This window comes from Oenanthe melanoleuca, chromosome 3, assembly GCF_029582105.1.
Source record: "Oenanthe melanoleuca isolate GR-GAL-2019-014 chromosome 3, OMel1.0, whole genome shotgun sequence".
NCBI classification, from domain to species: Eukaryota; Metazoa; Chordata; class Aves; order Passeriformes; family Muscicapidae; genus Oenanthe; species Oenanthe melanoleuca.
This window is the reverse complement of record NC_079336.1, coordinates 103,005,423-103,024,902: the sequence shown is the minus strand read 5'-3', so window position 1 is coordinate 103,024,902 and position 19,480 is coordinate 103,005,423.

Here is a 19,480-nt window from a genome sequence, read left to right as displayed (position 1 = left end):
ACAGCTGCCTAAAGCCTGGACTCTGCTGAGCCAGGCCTTGCAGACTCCCACATTTCCCCTTAATACATGGAAGAAAATGGCAATGCCTTCTCTAAATGGACCAGGTGCATTAGTGCACTCAGTGATGGTGAACGAGAGTGGCTGAAATTGAAGGTCTGTCAGTTTTCTCATCACAAACTGTATTGTTGGAGCTTTACTCCTCAGCTGCAAATGGCTTTAGGCTGGAACTTGGCAACATGATCCCCCAAAAAAGAGTGTGCTTTTATTTCCTGAACCTTCTTTTTGTTTTTTTTTAATGCCCATTTTTGCATTATGCATAAACAATGTTAGAGGTGCTTTTGCCACCCTTGTGAATGATGCTGAGGAGCTGACAGGCTGTGTTTAAAGGTGGATTTAGTGCAGGCTTGCTGCTGACCCCTGGATTCTAACATTGCTTTAGGCATGTGAAAACAGAGCTGTGGGCTAAACCTGCCCTGCTGAAGGAAAAGAGCAATGAGATCCTCCTCTACGTGCTACAGACACATGCTGGCTGCATGTGACATGTTTTTCCCTCTGATTTTGCTGTCTTTGTTGAACTGTCAAGCTGTTCTGTGAAAATAAACACACCCAGCCCAGCCATCTGTCTGTCCAGGGCACTGAACTTCCCAGCAGGATTCTCAGCTGAGGTACCTGCAAGAATCTGACTCGTGAAACTGTGGGTGGGAGGCAAATGCGGGGGGAAAAAAAGGAAGAAAGCACCAAAGCAAATAATGTTATGGACTTTGTTGTTATCCTTGCCCTGGATTATCTCTGTCTTCTAGTGGAAAATCTCTCCCTCCAAACTGGATTCAGGCCTGGCCCTGAATACCTCCTTGCTTTTCTGTATCACAAGATTTTTTTCCTCTCCCTTTTACTGTCAGAGGGGATTCTTTGATGCTCTTTCTCCTACAGAGTGTGTTTTCCAGTTGCTATGGCCATGAGCAGCCAGAGAAGCAGGGTTCCCAGGAACCAGAGAAAAATGTGGCTTTATTCAAAGGAATAAATCAATTGTCCTGACTAATGCATCACTCAGGCTCTGACATAAAGTTCAGGTCTTGGACTTCAAGCCTGGCAGTGAATTGTTGGGATTTGGTAAAAGGACACATTTTCCTCCAGGATTACCTCAGTGTGTCCAGGCTGGTGGGAAATCTGCAGTCAATTTAAGAAATTTGTTTTGCAAACACCACAAAAGATAGAGGTTTTAGCAGATCTTTGCTTTCCCCTGTGTGTTTCTTTGATGTTGTTCCAGGAGGTGTGGTGGACCATTCTGCCCAAATGTGCTTTTGCCAGGATCTTAAATCACCTCCATGAGCCCTGGATGAGATCTGGAGGCTGTTCCCTGGCAGGAGATTCAGAGATGGGATGGATTTTCTCATGCAAGTTTATTCTGATGTTAAACCTGAGTTGAACCTGGGGACTTTTGAGACCTTTGATGTGACCAAAAAGAAAAACTAGAGGGATCCAGGAGAGTTACAGTGCAGACTTGGGACATGAGGAGTGGCAATCAGGAATGGGTGTTTCACATCCAATTCCTTGTTCCTGAATGGAGCCAGCTGCAGAGGATGGTGAAGGTTTTTTCCTAAGGCATAAAGAACTCAGCCCTGCACCAGTTTAACCCAACTCCCAACTGGAAATATTTGGGGCAATTAGACAGGCTTTGCTATTTTGCATTTTCTGCTTCAATATGATAAAGCTGTAGTGGAGACAAATGAAACTTTTTAGCCTGATATTGCACCCACTGGAAAACCTGATTTACTTCAGTTGAAGCACTGCACAAGCCCATATCAAATCCCCTGGTTAGAAAACAGCACACCACAATTGAAAGGCAGAGAGTCCTTACATTCTCAAAGTGAAACATCCTGACCCTCTGTTCTGAAACCAATTCACCTTGAGGTTCATCTAGCTTTCATTTTAGAAGATAAAAAGACCTTTGCCATCTCATTCCCAAATTCCTTACCACTGAGTTTAAACCAAAGCAAAAAAAAAGCAAAATTCGTGCACTTGTGCATTGGATGCTCTTGTCACCTGTCAGCTTCTCCATTTCACTCCACATCTTATTACAGTCTTAATGCTGCCCTGCAGTGATGACTTTCACAGATGAATTGCCACATGCTAAGAAAGGATTTTCCTCCTTCTCTCCCCCCCTCACTCCCAGCTAAGAGCTTGCCTTGAACCTCCAAGCTGGTTTCCTTAGCACATTTAAATAAATTGCAAGCTTGCAGTGATACACACTCATCTCAAGGCTCATGGCAAGCATGTAGGAGCTCAGGTTCCATGGGTCTGTGCTTTAGATAGCTGAAAAACTTCTGATTACTCTCTATTCCAAGAAATCAGAATGCAAACCTCAGGTCAGTCTCAGAGCCTCAGCATGAAGCAGAGGCACATCCAGCTGACCCACAAAAAATCCCTTCTTGGGCAACTGCACTGTGCTGGAAAGGGGAAATATTTGCAAGTGGGTAGCAGCTCAGAAACAATTATTTTCTAATGTTCCCTGCTCATTTTCTGCTCGTTTCCTTCTGCTGTGCCAACACCTCTGCTCTGCTGAGGTCTGGCTCTGACTTGGGGAGCAGCAGGCATCCTGCACCTCCACTTGTGCAGAGCTGAATTTGGATGCCAGCAATTTGTTATGGATGCCTCCTGCTGCATGACAGAGATGTTTTCTGCAGAGTGACAGCTGAGTAATCTCTCATTGCCTGTACTGCAGATTAAAAAACCTGAAAATCCCCTGTCCCTGAAGACTGCCAGGCAAGAAAAATAAGGAGACAATGATCAGCAGGGACTCCAGAGATAAACTGAATAATTACCTGATGGTTATTAACAGCTTATTAACACAAATCTAATTTTATCACCACAGATACAATTCTGTATGAAAATGTTTAAAAAGGTTTCAATCCCTTCTACAGCCTGCAACAGCCTTGAGAGAGCAGAGCAGCAAACCACACAATTCTTCCCTTGTGGAAGGGTAAAAGATTGCTGTGGGATGCATATAAAAAAAGGGAAATGGTCCTATAAATGCACAGATATTTGCTTTCAGAAGCCCAGACTTAAGGATCTTATCCAGGGAGCCAGAGATAACATCAAATGTCTAATATGTCATAATAAGAGTTTCTTCTTCATTGAAGGAAATGTATGTATGTATACACACCCATACATGTATGTGTGTATTTTTTTTTTTTTTTCTTTTGAAGCCACAAGAATGATTTCCCATCTTCAGTTATTTAGGAAGAAGTGGTTTCTGTGACTCAGGACAGAAGGGCTGCCTGCTTTATGACATGACAGCAGCCAGAGCTGAGGCTCAGCAGAGGCCAGCCCCTTCCTCACTTCCCCATGTCACAACGACTTCCAGGCAGAAGGATGCAAAGCAGGTTTTTGTCTTTTTTTCTTGAGTGCAAGTCGGCTTTGAAATAACTAATTACTCTCTCTGAACTATGCCAAGGGCAGTTTTAAAGAGAAGACAGAAGATTGCTGATAAATCCATGCTGGATGAGGAGGAAAGCAGCAAGGCTCTGAGGCCAGGCAGTGTCATGTCCCTGCCACCTTGTGACAAGGCTCTACAACTGCAGAGCCCCAAGGCTGCCAGCCCTGGAGCTGCAGGTGGCCCTGGAGATGTCAGAACCAGGAGCTGGCTCTCTTCCTGGCTGCCCAGAGGGAGCACAAGGGGAGGTGTCCAGCCCAGGGGTCACACACAGCCCCAGGCAGGGACGGGCTCACTGCTGGGGTCTGGGGACCAGCCCTTCCCTGCAGGGGACAGTGGCTTGTGCTCTCCCTGTGGGACAGGCACCTGCCATGGCTATGATCAGCCTCATCTTGGCAACACCCAGGTGCTGTGTTAGAGCTGGAGGGGTCAAGGCTTTTTACAGCCATAGGATCTTTTAGGTTGGAAAACCCTCCTGAGGTCATCGAGCCCAGCACTGCCAACCCCTCCAAACCAAGTCACTAAACACATCTGCACATCCTTTACATGTCCCCAGGGATGGCAACCCTGCACTTCAGCCTGTTCCAATGCCTGGACACCCTTTCAGGGAAGAAATTTTTCCTAAAATCCAATCTAAGCCTTCCCTGCTGCGACTTGAGCATTTCCTTTTGTCATATCATTTTTACTTGGGAGATCTCATTACTAAAAACTTGTCTGCATGTTACCTAGGAGGTCTCTGGGTTGGCTGGATGAGAGAAGCTCCACTCCCAGCCCAGGGAGTGGAAACTCAGGGGTTCCCACCCCAAGGCAGGAGAGCAGCAGTCCTCAGCAGAGCTCAGATATCAGCTCTCAGTGGCTGGCTCTGCTTTTCCTCCCAGGCAGATCTCTGCAGAGTGCTTCAAAATTGGCTGTTTAGGAGAGGGGAAAAATAGGTTAGCCAAGTTTTTTATCCAGACTTATCTGAGGTTTTTGCCTGCTTTGCCTCTTCCTGACTTCCTTCTGCTAAGAAAACAGCTGCCTTTGGACTTCTAGGGGGAACTTTTATGTAATGCTTGAAAAGGAACAACAGAAAAGTGCCTTATTTTTAAAGACTCAGCCAAGAAGACACATCATTGCAGCTTCTCCATCCTCACTGCATGCAGAGCTGTGGCACCAGGCCAGCTCTGCTCCTCCTTCAATTTGCTCCCAAATCTGAAGACTACTTTGGTTTTCCATTGTTCTGCTTTTCCTGAAGAAGATCTTTTAGTGCTGCTATCCCCTGATGGAAGGGGCCTTCCTGCCTCACACACTGGGTGACACAAGGTGTCCTCCTCTGGCACCTGGCTGGCACAGCTTGCCCAGAGAAGCTGTGGCTGCCCCATCCCTGGAAGTGTTCTGGGATGCTCTGGGATGAGCCTGGTCTAGTGGAAGATGACCCTGAGGGCTGGAATGAGGTGATTTTTAGAGCCCCTTCCAACCTGAGTTATTCCATGATTCTATGAACTGAAAAAGACCTGTAAAAGTCACTTTAAAAGCACATCCCTGTCAGGATATTTTTGAATGAACACTAATTCTAGAAAGAAGGAGAAATTTCTAGCTTTCAGGTAAGATTTTAGCTATCACTTAAAGTTTTAAAGTATTTTCTTTGTAAATAATAAATAGCATTTTTACACCATTGCAGGAATAAACATTGCTGACAATGAGGCCATGCCACTCTTTATGGAGCAGGAATCTGTGACAGAAATTTGACAGGATAACTCATTCCACAGTGAGCACAAACTTCCATAGGAGCTGGCAGTTCAGCTCCTCCACATCAGAAATCCAACTAGGACAAGCCAACCCTGGGCTTCACAAAAGGCAAAACAGTAAGAGACATATTGAGGACAGGACTTCATGATATCATTATAATTTCCACATCAAGTGGAAGCATGGATGTGCTTGGGGTCTGTGTATGGTAGTTTTGAAACTGAAGATGCTTAACTCTGGTTCTTTAAAGGTTCTTTAAAGAAAAAATAAGTTTGTAAAGGTGCAAGCTGTCCCTGTCCCCACGCTGAGCCAGCTGGAGGCTGATGAGCACAGGCAATGCTGCCGTGGGTCTGGGCTAACTCTCTTCCACACCTTCTCCACCAGCTCAAGTGGCACCAGCTCCCTGTGCTGCCTTGAACAGCCCTGTCAGCCTGGCCAGGGTTGGTGCCCTGGAGCTGCAGGGCTCATTCAGGGCAGTTTTTAGGCAGCAGGAGTGTATCTCAGAGTCATGGCTCCTGCTGTTCTCAGCTCTGCAGGGAGAGGATTCACTCACACCCCAGTGACTCCCCCTTTGAGCACAGCACTTCCAAGCCCTGCCAGCACTTGATGCCTTTGTGAGCAGCAGCTCTGAGCTGTGTAATCCTTCCAGCCACCAGCAGAGGATTTAATGCCAGGGCAATTACAGCTCTCAGATGAGATGGGGACTGATGGCTGAGAGTGGCTTAAGGCTGCTTGCAAGAGAGGAGAGATTTCACCTGTCCCACAATTATTGTGTGCTCTTACTCTTGACAGAATGATGAGCCACGGAGTCTTTAAGAGGAGGAAAGGATTTCTGAAGACTCCTGCTGTGAGGAAAAGATATCAGAGGGAGAAAGGAATGATATCCAATCCAGAAATCCCATAGGAGCAGGCTGCAGAAATATTTCTACATGTGTGACAGTTCAAGAAATAAGTAAGTGCAAACAGTGTAGAAAGAAATAAATTCAAGATTTGATGTGTTGGGATGAACAGGATCTTTAGGACTTTTCCCTGTGTAAAAGTTAGTGTGGAATTCTGTGTGAACATGGGTGGAAGGGGGATTGCTGAGCTCAGGTACCAGATCTGGGGGCACAGCAAAGCCACCTGGTCCAGGAGAAGCTGTCCCTGCCCAAACAGGGGGTTCAAAAAGTCATTTTTAAGGTCCCTTCCAACCCAAACCATTCTATGGTGTGATGAAACAGGAGAGCTGTAAGAGAGAGGAAGGATAATTTTTTTTGCCTCTCTTGTACAATAAAAAAAGTTATTTATAAAGAATAAACATTCTTTATCCCATTTCTGGTAAGACAGAGAGCAGGCTTTAGTTGGAAGAATAGTTTTGCTCTTACATTGGTTGAAGGTGTTTCACCATGCAGAGAGTGATAACAGCCTGGGGCACACATTGTTCTTTGGCACATCACATGCACCTAGAGGGAAAAAACTGCCTTAAAAAGCCCCCAGTATTTCTGTAACAGGAGTTTGGGAATATCCATCATGGATTTTTCCAGCAGATGGCAACAGCAGACCGGTTTGTAGAGCAAGGCTGCATCAAACCTGGCTGGGCTGCACCCACAGCATCTCCCAGGTCTGCTTCTCCCACTCCTTGGTGTTCAGCCTGCCTGGCACCCCAGGGCATGGTTACTGCAAAATGGGATAAATCAGTGCTGCAGAGAACTGCACTGCAAACTCTGGAGCTCTCAGTGTGGTTGCAGGGCTTGGAACATACCTGGTGCTTGTTAAACAGATTAAAATGATGGCTCTCCCTGAATAGACACAATTTCTCTCCTACATATCTTTCTGAAAAATAATCATTCAAGGGGTGATCAGGGGGAGAGCACAGAAAAACACAAATAATAAAAAAATGCAGTGTTTGCTGTTTTGTCACAAGGTGTCTCTTCCCTGCCATGTCCAGAATCTGGATTGATGAACCAAACTTTTCACCTTTCATTCTTGCCATCTTAACCAGCTGCTCTTGGGGAGTGCTTGTCATTTCCTTGGAAAGGGGATGATCCTGCTTGAAATTGCAGGCTGTGATTTTCCCTTCTGGAGGAAAGGGCTGTGCTGTGGATCCCAGGAGCTGCAGATGCTGATTGATACCTGTGGAAGGATCAGGGGGATTCCACAGCTGAGTTCTACCTGGTCTGCCCAGGCCCTGGGGAAGATGGGGCAATTATTTTTCATAATCATCACCCCTGCAACATTGTGTCTCCATCACATTTTTGAGAGCACTATTATTTTTAATAAATAGCAACATTGTTTTGACAATTGAAAATTAAAATGTGAATGAACCTGGAAGACACAACACAAGATAAATTTACAGCTGAATGTTCAATTTTTTTTTCCTCCAAAATTCAGTCAATGTGTAGCTTTTTCCCTTAAGCTGAAGTACAGGCCAGATTCATAGAATCATTCAGGTCAGAAAACACCTTCAGGCAGTGAAAATGAGCATTTGGGTGAGGACTGAAGAAGTTGTAAAAGTCAACTGATATTCTTCAGTTTACTGCTGCTTTAATGGGTTAGGCTGAGGGCTCTTCTGCTGCTCCTCTGCTCTTCTGATGAGGAGGACCATGAGGTGTCTTTGAACTAACTACAGACATGAAAGATTTAGTAAACAAGTATTCCTTATCCCATTTCTGGTAAGAGCTTGTCCTGACAGATGTCTTCTTCCTCCTGAGGTTTAGACCGGAGTTTGATCTTTCTTTTTTTTTTTCCCTATTTTTTCCCTTTAGCCCCTGAAGCATTTCACAACAGGATGGGCAAAGGCCCATCAGTAATTTGGGCTGATTGAACACACAAAGATAGACAAAAGAGAAGGCTGGAAATCACTGCTCTTCTCCAAGCTGGCACTGCCAGGTCCTGATGTCTCCTGTGCTGTGCCAGGCAAGGAGAGGCACAAGCTGCCAGGTATCACCCATCTGACCTGCACTGAAGAGGAAATCTTATTTTTCAAAACTTTCCATTGTGCCACACACAAAACACTAAATCCTCCCAAATCTGGGAGGGATAGCCTGGCATGATGCCCCATAAAAACTCTTACATAAAGAGTTATTTTTCTCATGCACAATGCTCTATATCCTACTTTTACAGATATTCACTGAAGCTACCTTAAATCATAACAGCCAGGTCTCTGTATGACTGTGCTTAACTCTTTCTCAGCTCAGGGCATCTTCCCATTCCTCAGGCTTCAGAAACCACTGGAACTCCCCTGTTTTCCTGCTGGCTGCCCTCCTCTCACCAGCAGGGTCACCTGCCAGGTTTTCTGGTGCACAGGGCATGGCAGCCTCCAAAGGGATTATTAGATTAAAAGCATGAGGAAAAAAAAAAAAGCTGAGTGATATTGCAGCTCTGAAGGTGCAAGAATCTTTAGAATGGAGATGTGAAGGTCACCTGGTTTATGTTGAGCATGAACTGGTGACTTTCCTGGCTGTTCAGCTGGAGAGATCCATTTCCATGTGCTGGGGCTGGTCCATCTCCATCCCTGCTCTGAGAAGCTGCTCTGGGGTGACATGACCATGAGGTTTATCCTAAAGAAACCAGGCTGCAATTATCCCTCCTCTGCTTAAAGCTTGGTGGAGCAGGTTTAGATGGCCAGCTACTGTAAGCTTTTCACTGGTGCAAACAAGCAATTTGCCAGGAAAACTTCACACCACAAAACTTGTATCCCAGAAGTAATTTCTAGTCACTCTGAACTTCAGAGATGTTTGATGACAAAGGTCAAAGAAAATCTAAAATGTGCAGACTGATGCACAGCTACAAGGGAAAGCTGGACACTGATGCTGAAATATTCAACCTTTAATCAACACTTTTGTATTTCTTATGAGAGAAGGAAATAAAGAAACACACAGCCACTTAGGCCAAGTGAAACCAATAGAGAGTAATTAAAATTGCATTTATCAACAAAAATAGCCAGTAAAGAAATACCAGTGTGCTTTTTTTCCCTAACATCTATCTGATAAAGACCTTTTGGCTGTAATATTGACATTTTTGTGACTCTTAACTCATTGGAGACTCACCCACAGTAAAATGAAATTTAAAAAACCTTATTTTTAAGCACCTAATTCTCTTTACCAAAGCAAATGTTTTACTGCTGTGTACTTGGGCATACTGGGCAGCTTATTTTCATTCAGAAAAATAAAATAAGCTTTCCTAGTACAAAAACCCTCTCCAGCAGCAGAGGATATGCTGGTGTAATTAGAGAAGTCAGGAATCAGGTAACACCACCAACATTGCTTTATCTTTATCAACTGAAAAAAAAAAAAAAAAAAAAAAAGAAGTTAAGTAAATGCCTTTAAAAAGTTAAAGCTGCTTTTGGGGGGGTTGAGTGTGCTTTATCTGTGTGGTGAATTTATTTGCCAGAGCAAACCATGATGGAATTCATGAATATTCAGTAGTGGGCAGCTCTAAGTATAATTTGTTGGAATAAACTGGCCTGCCGTAGAAAAATGTTTTGAAAGATTTTAGATGCTTGGGTAAAGAGCTGGCAAAATCTGCAATCCAGTTCCCATCATGAGGTAAGCTATCATCAAACACTGGCTTCCAAAGCCAGATCTGGCAGATCTGAAGTGTACCACATTATGTCTCCCAATCTGCTTCCATAGCCTTTCCCTCCCTCCGGCTCCGAGGCTGCCTCGTGTTTTCCGTGCAGTGCTGAGAAAACACAGCCCTTTGCCAGTGGGCTCCTTGCTTTTGGTTATTTTTAAATCTCCACAAAAGCTCCCTGCTTTCTTCTGTAGCCTCTTGTTTATGGAAGCAGTTCCAATTTATTTTCTATAAGGAGGAAAAAAAAAAAACCATAAAAAATGGACTGCCTCGAAAGCGCTGCAAGTATCCGCATTGTTCTCCCGCGTTGTTTTCCTTGTTAAAAAGGAATTCTTTGGAACCACAGAGGCATTGAGTCGCCTCCACTCAGGCTTTTTTAACCCCTCCCAGCTCTCAAACAGTGGCTTTCAAGCAGTGACCTTCCCTTTTGGTGAAGGCCAGCTTGTTATTCTGGGTTGGATTTCCCTGCCGATTGTTCTGCGTTTCCTCCCGCGCGGCTCCGCGGCCAAACCGCTGCCGTGTTCCCATTCCCGGTGGGATAACCAGGGTGACCACCTCGTGCTCCTCACCCCAGATTGCTGCTCTTGGGCAGCCATGGGGAGAGCCAGACCCCTGGCAGCCATGGGGAGAGCCAGATTTCCAGCAGCCTTCCCATCGATGGCCAAAACCCATCAACTTCTGATAGCAGCCACAAATTATGCAATTCTGGTGACAGTGGCCATTGAACACCTTGTGGTGTTATAAGCATCACTCAGATGCTCAGAAATGCAACAGCAGCTTTCTAGAGCTGCTCTCAAAGAGCTTCACATAGGAAGACACACAGAAAAACCTGACTTTTCTTAGTGGAACAGCTGATCCACTTCTCTTCATGGGAATAAACACCTTGTTTATGCTCTGTCAACCCTGTATATTCTTTTTCTTGCCACAAGTTTTTCCTCAATGTTACAAACCTCTTGAAAGGACATGCAGAGCCCATCCTTTTTCATGTAGTACCTCTGCAGGACACTGAACCCACAAACAAAAAGCATGAGACACATGTAGGACTCAGAGTGAGCCTCGAAATCAGTCAAAACCTCTAATAGAATCTTCAAACAAAATCTTGGCTACCTGAAGCAGAGAGGTGCTAAGTCCACCCACTCCATGGTTTGGTTTTTTTGTTTTTTTTCCTTGAGAAAGCCAAGTTCAGATGTAAAATACAGATTTGCTGTGCTGAAGGATCTCATCTCGATTCCTAGTTGCTGACACCGAGCCTGGCAACAAGTCCTGTCAAAAATAAGCTGGGACATCTCAAATACACTCAGCAGCAAAACATGTACATCTTGATTCCTTGAGGACTGCTGCAGGCCTAGGAATCTGGAGCTCTGAGCAGACAGGCTTTGTTTTAGGAGCAACATGTTCTGCTGTACTCATAAGAAAATATTCTCAGAAATTCCAGCTCACCAGGAGTTTGAAAGCTCCTCGTTTTGGTCTGATTTTGGGATGTAACCCAAGTGTGAAGAGAAGAGGTTTCTTGGTGTCTTGTGAACTTGAAGTGCTGCTTTTCAGCCAAAGCCCATCCAGACCCTGCCCTCAACCTGCATGTACAAGGCACAGAGACAATAAGTTGAGTTTTCTAAACACTCTTCTCATTTTGTTTATATTGCAGAGTTCAAATTGAGACAAATTGTATTCCTTCACCCAAAATACTTGTCAAATTTTTCACTTCTGTTTCTTTCCCAGTAATAGTTTCCATCTGCCACCGACTGCATGAAAAACCTCAATGTCAAAATTTTAAGAAATGCTTACCTGTTTTTACATCTACTTGGTAATTTTACAAACTTCAGGTAAAGGAGGAAAAAAAAAGATGATTCTAATATGTTCTTTTATCTTGCACTTACTTCATTGAGAGGTGTGATAGGAGGCTGAGATCCTGTGCTAGCCAAACTTTGAATGCACTACACCAACAATATAGGTAAAGCCCTAAAAAATGGGGAAAATAATAAAATATATGGGAACACAAAGGTGAAAATGACCCTGCCCACCACCAATTCCTTCAACCTTGGCAAATATCTGCTGTGTTCAGAAAACACAGCGTGACACTGAAGGAAGGTGACAAAAAGGAGAAAAAACAACATCTGAAATTCCAAAATGCTTTGGGAAGATCGAAACAAGATGAAAATTTAAATTCGAGGGAAATATTTTGGTGCACCGACTACTTTTTATACAAAAGTCTCTACTTTGCAGGATGAATGTTTGAGACACAAATGTTGGCCATCTGTAACTGCAGCAGTGAGGGAGGCAGCAAGATGGAAAAGGTGTCGTGGCAAATTGCCTCGCCTCCCTCTGGAGTGCTGCATTGCAATGAGCTGGCCCCAGTCCCAGAACAGCAGTGCCATATTTGTGCTGTGAGAAATGCAAGGTGCTCAGGCCTGGGAAAAGACCTCTTCTTGTGTCCACACTGCCTGTTCCACAGCTGTTCAATGCCACACTTCTCCCTGCATCCACACTTCTCACTGAATCCAGAGTAAAATCCTCATCTCTGTTTCTGCTCACAGGCAAATGGCTTTTTCCTCCTTGAGAGTCATTTGGGCTATAAATACAGCAATGAATATGCTACCTAGTAGGAAAAAGAGAAATAAATATGTATAAGTGGCTCTCCATATCTTATCACCCATATCTTATGCCTACAGAATATTTGTGTGTGTTCAGTGGCTCAGTTCCAGTGCAACTACAAACACCAGTGCTCATTATAGGAAAATGTGTGGTTCTTACTTTAAAACTCCCTGAAATCTCTAAAAACATGAAGGCACCTGCCTCACACAGAACATCTCCCCTGAGCTGATTTTATCAAGCAGTGTTTGTACTCGGGGTGTACGTGACACTGCTCACTTGAAACACCATTATCCAAGAGTCCTCCAAAGCTTATCCCAAACTACCTGAAAAAAAAGCATTAATATCCTTCTCCAATCCCTCTTTTAACCAGTTCTTGACACATCTCCTCTCCCCAGAACACTTCTACTCATCCCACTGATGAGAGGCAGGTTGATCCGTCCTCTGCCCTATTGATGCACTGCCTGAGAGAGGGGACAGTCCCCCTGTGGTGGCAGTGACAGGAAAGCTCACTGATGCTCTGGGCTGCAAGGAAGCTGGGGCCACTCTGATTTACACCAATCCAGACTCTTTCACCTTAACCATGAGGATTTTTGAGAGCTCAAGTTAAATTATGAAGTGATCAGAGCTTGCCGCAGCAGCGGGTTTGGTCTTTGTTCTAAAATGAGCGGCTGTCTTTGCAGCATCTGAGATTATCTGCTAAGTGATCACATACCCACACACATGGCAGAAGATTAGCAGCTGCCCTGCACCCCCTGTCAGTGTCAGTGTTATTCTTTCGTGCCCAGCCACCTCTGTGAGCCCACTCCAGCTGTGAGAAATGCAGCAATTGAACTGCAGTGAAAGTTAAAAAAGTGATGTGGGGGCACATCTTTGAGCAGATCAAAGACTCTTCCAGCAGTTCTGCTTCTTCTGCCTGTCTGTCTCTCTTTTTCTCCACATTTAGGTTTAATGTCTCTTTTCCCAGGGGTCCATGTTAAAGGAAGTTCAGCAGATCATCAGGCTATATCCCATTTCCATGTTATTCCAGCCTTACTTGGAGAGATGATATATTTGATAACTTTTAGCTAGGCTCTATCACTGCAAATTTCCCCTTTTTTTTTCCACTTTGCACTTAGGGTTTGTGATGGGCAAATCTCAAAAGATTAGAAACTTGGCTTGGATAAGCAACCCTGTGTTTGAAGTTTACATTTCAATTTTCAGGGATTGGGGTCACTGCAACAAGTGTATGAATTATCTACCTCAGATTCATGGGGTTTGAATGACAAAATACTTTGGCATGCTTTAGGAAGAGGAATAAGCTGATAGCTGCATTTCCAGCTAACACAGTTATTTTGCCCCAAAATTAAACAGACCAAGGGGATTTATTGATTTTTCAGTCACATCAGGGGAAATGAGAGCTGAAGGCATCAGAGGATTGTTTGACCTTGGAGCAGGACTCAAATGTTGTATCCCATGTAAAGGCTTTGCCCTTTGGATGCTCTGGCCAGACAAGGGGCAGGGGTAGAAAGGAATGCTGTGAATGCTTGTATAAGTGATGTCCTTCCAGAAAATAAAATTTGTGTACTCCCCAGATTGTGGCTGGAAGCACCTATATTTTCCTCTGGGCTGCAGAGTGCACTCTTAGCTCACCCTCCCTGCAGGGCTGTGTTATTGTTACTGTGAAAATCTTAACTGTGACTCTTCACTGACATTTGGCACCACTTTAAAATCAACTTTCCATAGAGATAGATCGACTACAAAATTGGCCTTGACTGTATTTTCTCACTGAGAATGCAGACAGGAGATGGAAATCAAAGTTTAATCCTGTTGCCTGCTGTAGCAAAGCACAATACAGTGCCTATCTGGGATGTAGCATCTCTTTTTTATTTATCTATTGTATGTCTGAGTCTGAGACAAGTATGTTCTTGCTCTGTTTCCAAACAGAAGAGCATCACAGAAAACACTTCTGATGAACAAAACAAAATCTACTTTTCTTGTAAGGTTTTACATCAGCAAAAAAAAAAAAAAAAAAGAAATCTGGCTCCAGACAACAGAAGAGCCTGACTAAAACTGGGTGGAGGGTTGATGGAATTTTGCTTTGTCAAAAAAGTTCTCATCAGGGAGCTCTGAGGGTTATAAGCAGGAGACAAAGCAGTTCACAAGTTTTTTAGCTGACTTTTTGCAGACCTGAAGAAGTCTGGCTGTAAGCATTTTGGGATAGGAGCTGGGTAAACATCACTAATATTTGCCACAGTGGCAACACAAAGAAAATGATTTCTCCAGTGGCAGCACAGAGGAAATAATTTCTCCAGTGCCAGCAGAATGGGCTCTTTGGAAGGGCTGGCCTGAGAAAGTGGTACAATGAAAGAAAAAAAAAAAATATATATATAAAAGGTTTCCTCAAATGGGTGGTACAGGCTTGGGGGATGAATGTTTGTGGAGCACTCAGCCCCTGGTATGAAGAGGTGCAGTAAAAGTTCAAAGTGTTATTGTTATGGCATACTTACTCAGCAAGGCAGGGAATATCAAAGGCTTTCTTCTCCCAGCTGGCTGGGCCTTATCTCCAGGAACTGCTGGTGGGTGGTGATTGCTCCCAGGGGCTGCTGATGACAGGGCAGGGAAGGCACTCACTCTGCTTGCAGAGCTCCTCCTGCCCCATTCCTCCTTGGTGCTTTCTGGAGAGCTCACACCCTGTTCCCAGAGAAAAGGATGAAAACAGAGCTCTGGCACCTGGCTGATGGAGGCACCAGGCAAGGCTTCCACTGGCCACTGCTGCATTGGGAAATAATTGCTCCAGACATTCAAGGCTGCTGGTCCTCCTCCCCACAGGTTATTTTTAGGCCCAATTAGGCAGATGAAATGACACGAGAATTAATTTGGGCACACTCAGATATCTGGGCTTGCTTCTTTTTTTTCTTTTTTAAATTATTTTTTAATGCTTTTTCTGGCTATATGGCAAATTTCTGAATCGCAAAAAGCAGATAAAGGGATTTTTTTTCTTTCTTCCCTCCTCTACTAAGTGATGTTCAAGCACTGAAAGACTTGCTCACTGCAGAAGCACTTAGGGCTGATTGTTGGGGAATTTCCTCTCACCACCTTAAACCCAAAGCAAATACAGAATATGAAATAACACATATTCTTGGATCAGGCTGCATGAGAGCTCCTCTGGGTCTGTCACAAAGCAAAGGCTACCAACCCACCCATCAGAAGATCAAATACAATTAACAATTAACAATGAAAGTACAATTAATTCATTATATAAATATTTGGGGTGGAGAGATATGAGTTGGCTTATCTCTATTATTTTTTATCATTATTATTAGCTGCTGTTAGCTGAGTTTTTCAAAGCCTTCTTTCACATGAAGGAGCCCAAATTCCCATGTTAAATCTCACCCTAAATTTTATGGTGATAGCTTTTTTTTGGGAACACAAGCAGGGAGGGAAGCACAACAGGTGAGATAATACTCAAGGCTGTTATTACCAGAATTTATGGACAAGCTATTCCCATGCTATTTGAACATAATTAATACATTTGGGCTAACCAAGCTTTAATAAGTATCTGATACTTAGGGAAAACCTCTTTAATACATCAGCAGAAACAATTTTTTTTTCTTTTTCTATTATTAGTACCTTGTATGATACCACTCCTCTAATTTCTTTCTGAAGGCAACACATAATTTTGGGGCTCGAGTTTTTTTCTCACCTGTATTTCCTAAGCAAGTCTCAGCACTAGGATGGTCAGTGGCAGAGGAGGAATTAATAGTTCCCAAAACTAAATTACAAATCTGAGGCAGAAAAAATATCACCAGCTTCTCAATACTGAACTGCTCCAAGGTGCATTTATTTTAGACAGTCCAGGCTGTAACTCAATTTTTGTAACTCAAAATACTGAGTTATAAAAACTACTTACATGAACAAAAGTCCCTATGCATTGAAAAAGTCCTTTTAAATGTCGTTTTTAAACTTAAAGCCTTCATAGGTGTTTGCCCCATTTTTTCCTCTAAAAGTTCCTGTGAATTCCTGGATCATCACCCATTTCCCTGGCTCAGATCTGAGCACCATGTTCACCTTTAAATCTCCACCTGGGCTTTGCAGTGAATCTTACCATGGCATCTCTTTAAGCAATCCCAGCTGATGCTGCTGAGAACCAGTAGCAGAAAGATCTTCAGTCTGCAAAAAAACTAAAAAAAACAGAAAAAAATTTAATATTTTTTAATTAATGTATTTTCAGACACTTGCAGGAAACATTGGCAACTGGTCTCTAACAAGATGATGAGCCACAAGGAAAATACTGAGCTTCCAAAATGGCAGAAATGATACTCTCACAGGCACAACATCAAGGGAGATTTGTCCTCTGTCCTTGTTTGTGGCACAGATAATTGATTCTTCAAATCCCTCTCTCTCAGCAGCTTCATAGCAGGAGATGCCTGCAAGGTCACTAAAGGCTGAATCTCACAGAGAGAAGTCACTGCTCCACAGTCTTTCAAGAAATCTTTGTAAAAAGGGACAGTGCAGCAAAGGAGGAACAGCAAAATTGCTGTAAATATCTGAAAGAGTCAAAATTCCAAGAAAGTTGGAGTTTATCTGGAATGGCATGGTGCTGACACTAGATATTCATGCATGAAAATTTTCCTGACTTTTCTAATAGAAATTACTCCAAAGGAGTAAAAGCTTTGCTTCAGTCTCATTTTTTCATGCCCATGAACATACCAGAGATGAAAGGTACCTGGCTGAATTTGGGTAAAAATAGATGGGATTTTGAAAAGAGGGAAGAAATGCCTGGGAAAAGTCACCTACATATGGTCTTAATCATGCCAATGGATAACCCCCACATTACCCTTTAAAAGGTCATCTGATAAACATCAGCATTGGGCTTTTCTCACAAACCCAACACCTAAAATTGCTTCAGGCTACTGTAATATGGCATGAGAAGTTAAATTAGAAGCATATATTTGGTAATAGCACCTCTGAGAGGGAGCCTTCAAAAGCCTGTGCCCCCATTAAAGGATTAGAAGCCCAGCACACATATCAGCAGCTACTCTCCATCCAAAGAGAAACAGAACAGGAGACAGAAATCAGCATTTTGTTCTGATTAGCTTATTTGATTGATGTAATGTCTTAATTACCTTTTTTTTTTTTCTTTTTTTTTTTTTCTTTTTTTTTTTTTAAACATTGCTGCAAGTCTGCCACTGAGGGAAGTACTTTAAAGAATACCACTATGAAGTAGAGTTTTCAAACTCTCCCTTATCTCTTGTGGGTCTGGTAGTGATCTTTCCAGAATATTTGGTGGTGAGACAAACAGAATAAAGCAATCTCCAAGCAGCTGGCAGTCTTGGGCTCAATTGTTTTCAGGGGTGCCCAATATCCAGGTTACAGACTTGGAGGTAAAACCATTCAAGTATAAGAATGGGGTCATTAAATACTTCTGGAAATGTGCTAATTCTCTATGAAACAATGGAAGAGATATTAAAAAAGGAGCAGGGATAACTGGAGTCAGTACATTCAAAAGCACTTCCTTGTTATTTGGGCATTTTCCCTTCTGGAAGCAAATCCAAGGCAAATAGGTCAGGTTGCCCAAAAAGTAAGGATGAAGGCAGAGGGCACACCCTAAGGATTGAAGACTGGCTGAGAAATTGGAGTGTTTAAGGTCAGAGAAATTCTCTGTCTCAAGGTCAATGGTGATTTTAGGATGGCTTTAAGTGGTGGAGAACACTCCTAACCACAGTTTTCATAATTTTGGTGCTTTTCTCTTGTTCCTGTCTCAAAGTTCAGGGCATCTCTCCACTTCCCAAGTAGAAAAACTCCACTTGTGGGCTCTAGGAAAGGATAGATGGAAGCAGAATTTTGCTCAGATTTTGACAGAAAATTCTCTGCACATGGGTTTTCATGGAATTTCCTATTCATTTAATCCCAAATACATCTTTTCAGTTCACAAATGAGGAAACAAAATTTCCTCAGTGCTGGCTCTGCAATTCTTGATCAGGCTCTGCTCCTTTTACCAGATTTCAGGATTTTTGGGGGGTACAGCTTCAATTTCTGAATCTGTTGGAGGTGACCAAGGCATGACAGAAGTGGCTTTGCCTTCCAACAGGCACAGTGACTCTGAACTCCTCTCTCTAAAGTCCTAAATTATCCTCATGGGTTTTCTCTCCTGGGTTCATGACAGCAGTAGATCACTTGAGGAACAGAAGGAATATATTCAACCACACTGTGGATGTGTCCATGATTATCCTTCTGTATTGAAGAGATAAGATTTGGCAGGAGCAAATGTGGGCTTTGTTTGGCTTTTTGTTCTCAAGTTCTCATATTTTCTTAAAGACCATCAGATCATGAGATGTAAAAGCACACATACAAATATAACATGGTGCAGAATATAATACCAGACAACAAAAGCAAATCTCCCACATTAAAAGTATTTTCTGCATTTTTCCTTTCTACTTTTTTTTTTTCTCCTGTTCTTAAAACAATAAAAACCCCAATTCAAATAATGGCAAACTCCCTTCAGGAATTTACCCAGAATTTCCATTCCATACAGTAACAGCTCTTCTCCCTCACTTGTTACCCTGCTCTTTGTTTCTTCCCTCTAGTCAGAACTGTTGCTGTGCTAAATAAGTATAGTGCCACTAACCTTTTCCTGATCACTTTTTACCCCTAGGACTGTTACTCTGAATACTTTTGCTGCCCTGAGAAAATATTTTGCATCCATGTGTCACATATTAATGATAAATACACTGGCTGATACTTCATAGAGCCAATAATGGACCTTTTAAGATATTGTAGAGAATTTGTGTTCTGCTTTTAAATAGCAACTCTTCAATAATAATAATAATAATAATAATAATAATAATAATAATAATAATAATAATAATAATAATAATAATAATAATAATATTCTCAGGTCTCTAACAACTGTACCAGCTTGTGTCAGAGATGGAGAGAGTTGAATTCATCATACTCATGTCCTCCTTTCTCCATAGGAGTAGAAAAGGTGTGACAACAAAACATGCCTCAAGACATGCTCTTGGACTCTTTTTTCAGCTGGCCATTGCTCATATTTGGGGCTAGAACAGGGCAAGCAGCCAGGCACCTTAGCTTGTACTGCTCAGTACCAGCCTGGCTCCACATTTCTGCATTTCCTGTTAATGCTCAATCAGGCATGATTGCAAAGGGGAGCCTGGAATGAGTAAAGAGAAAAAT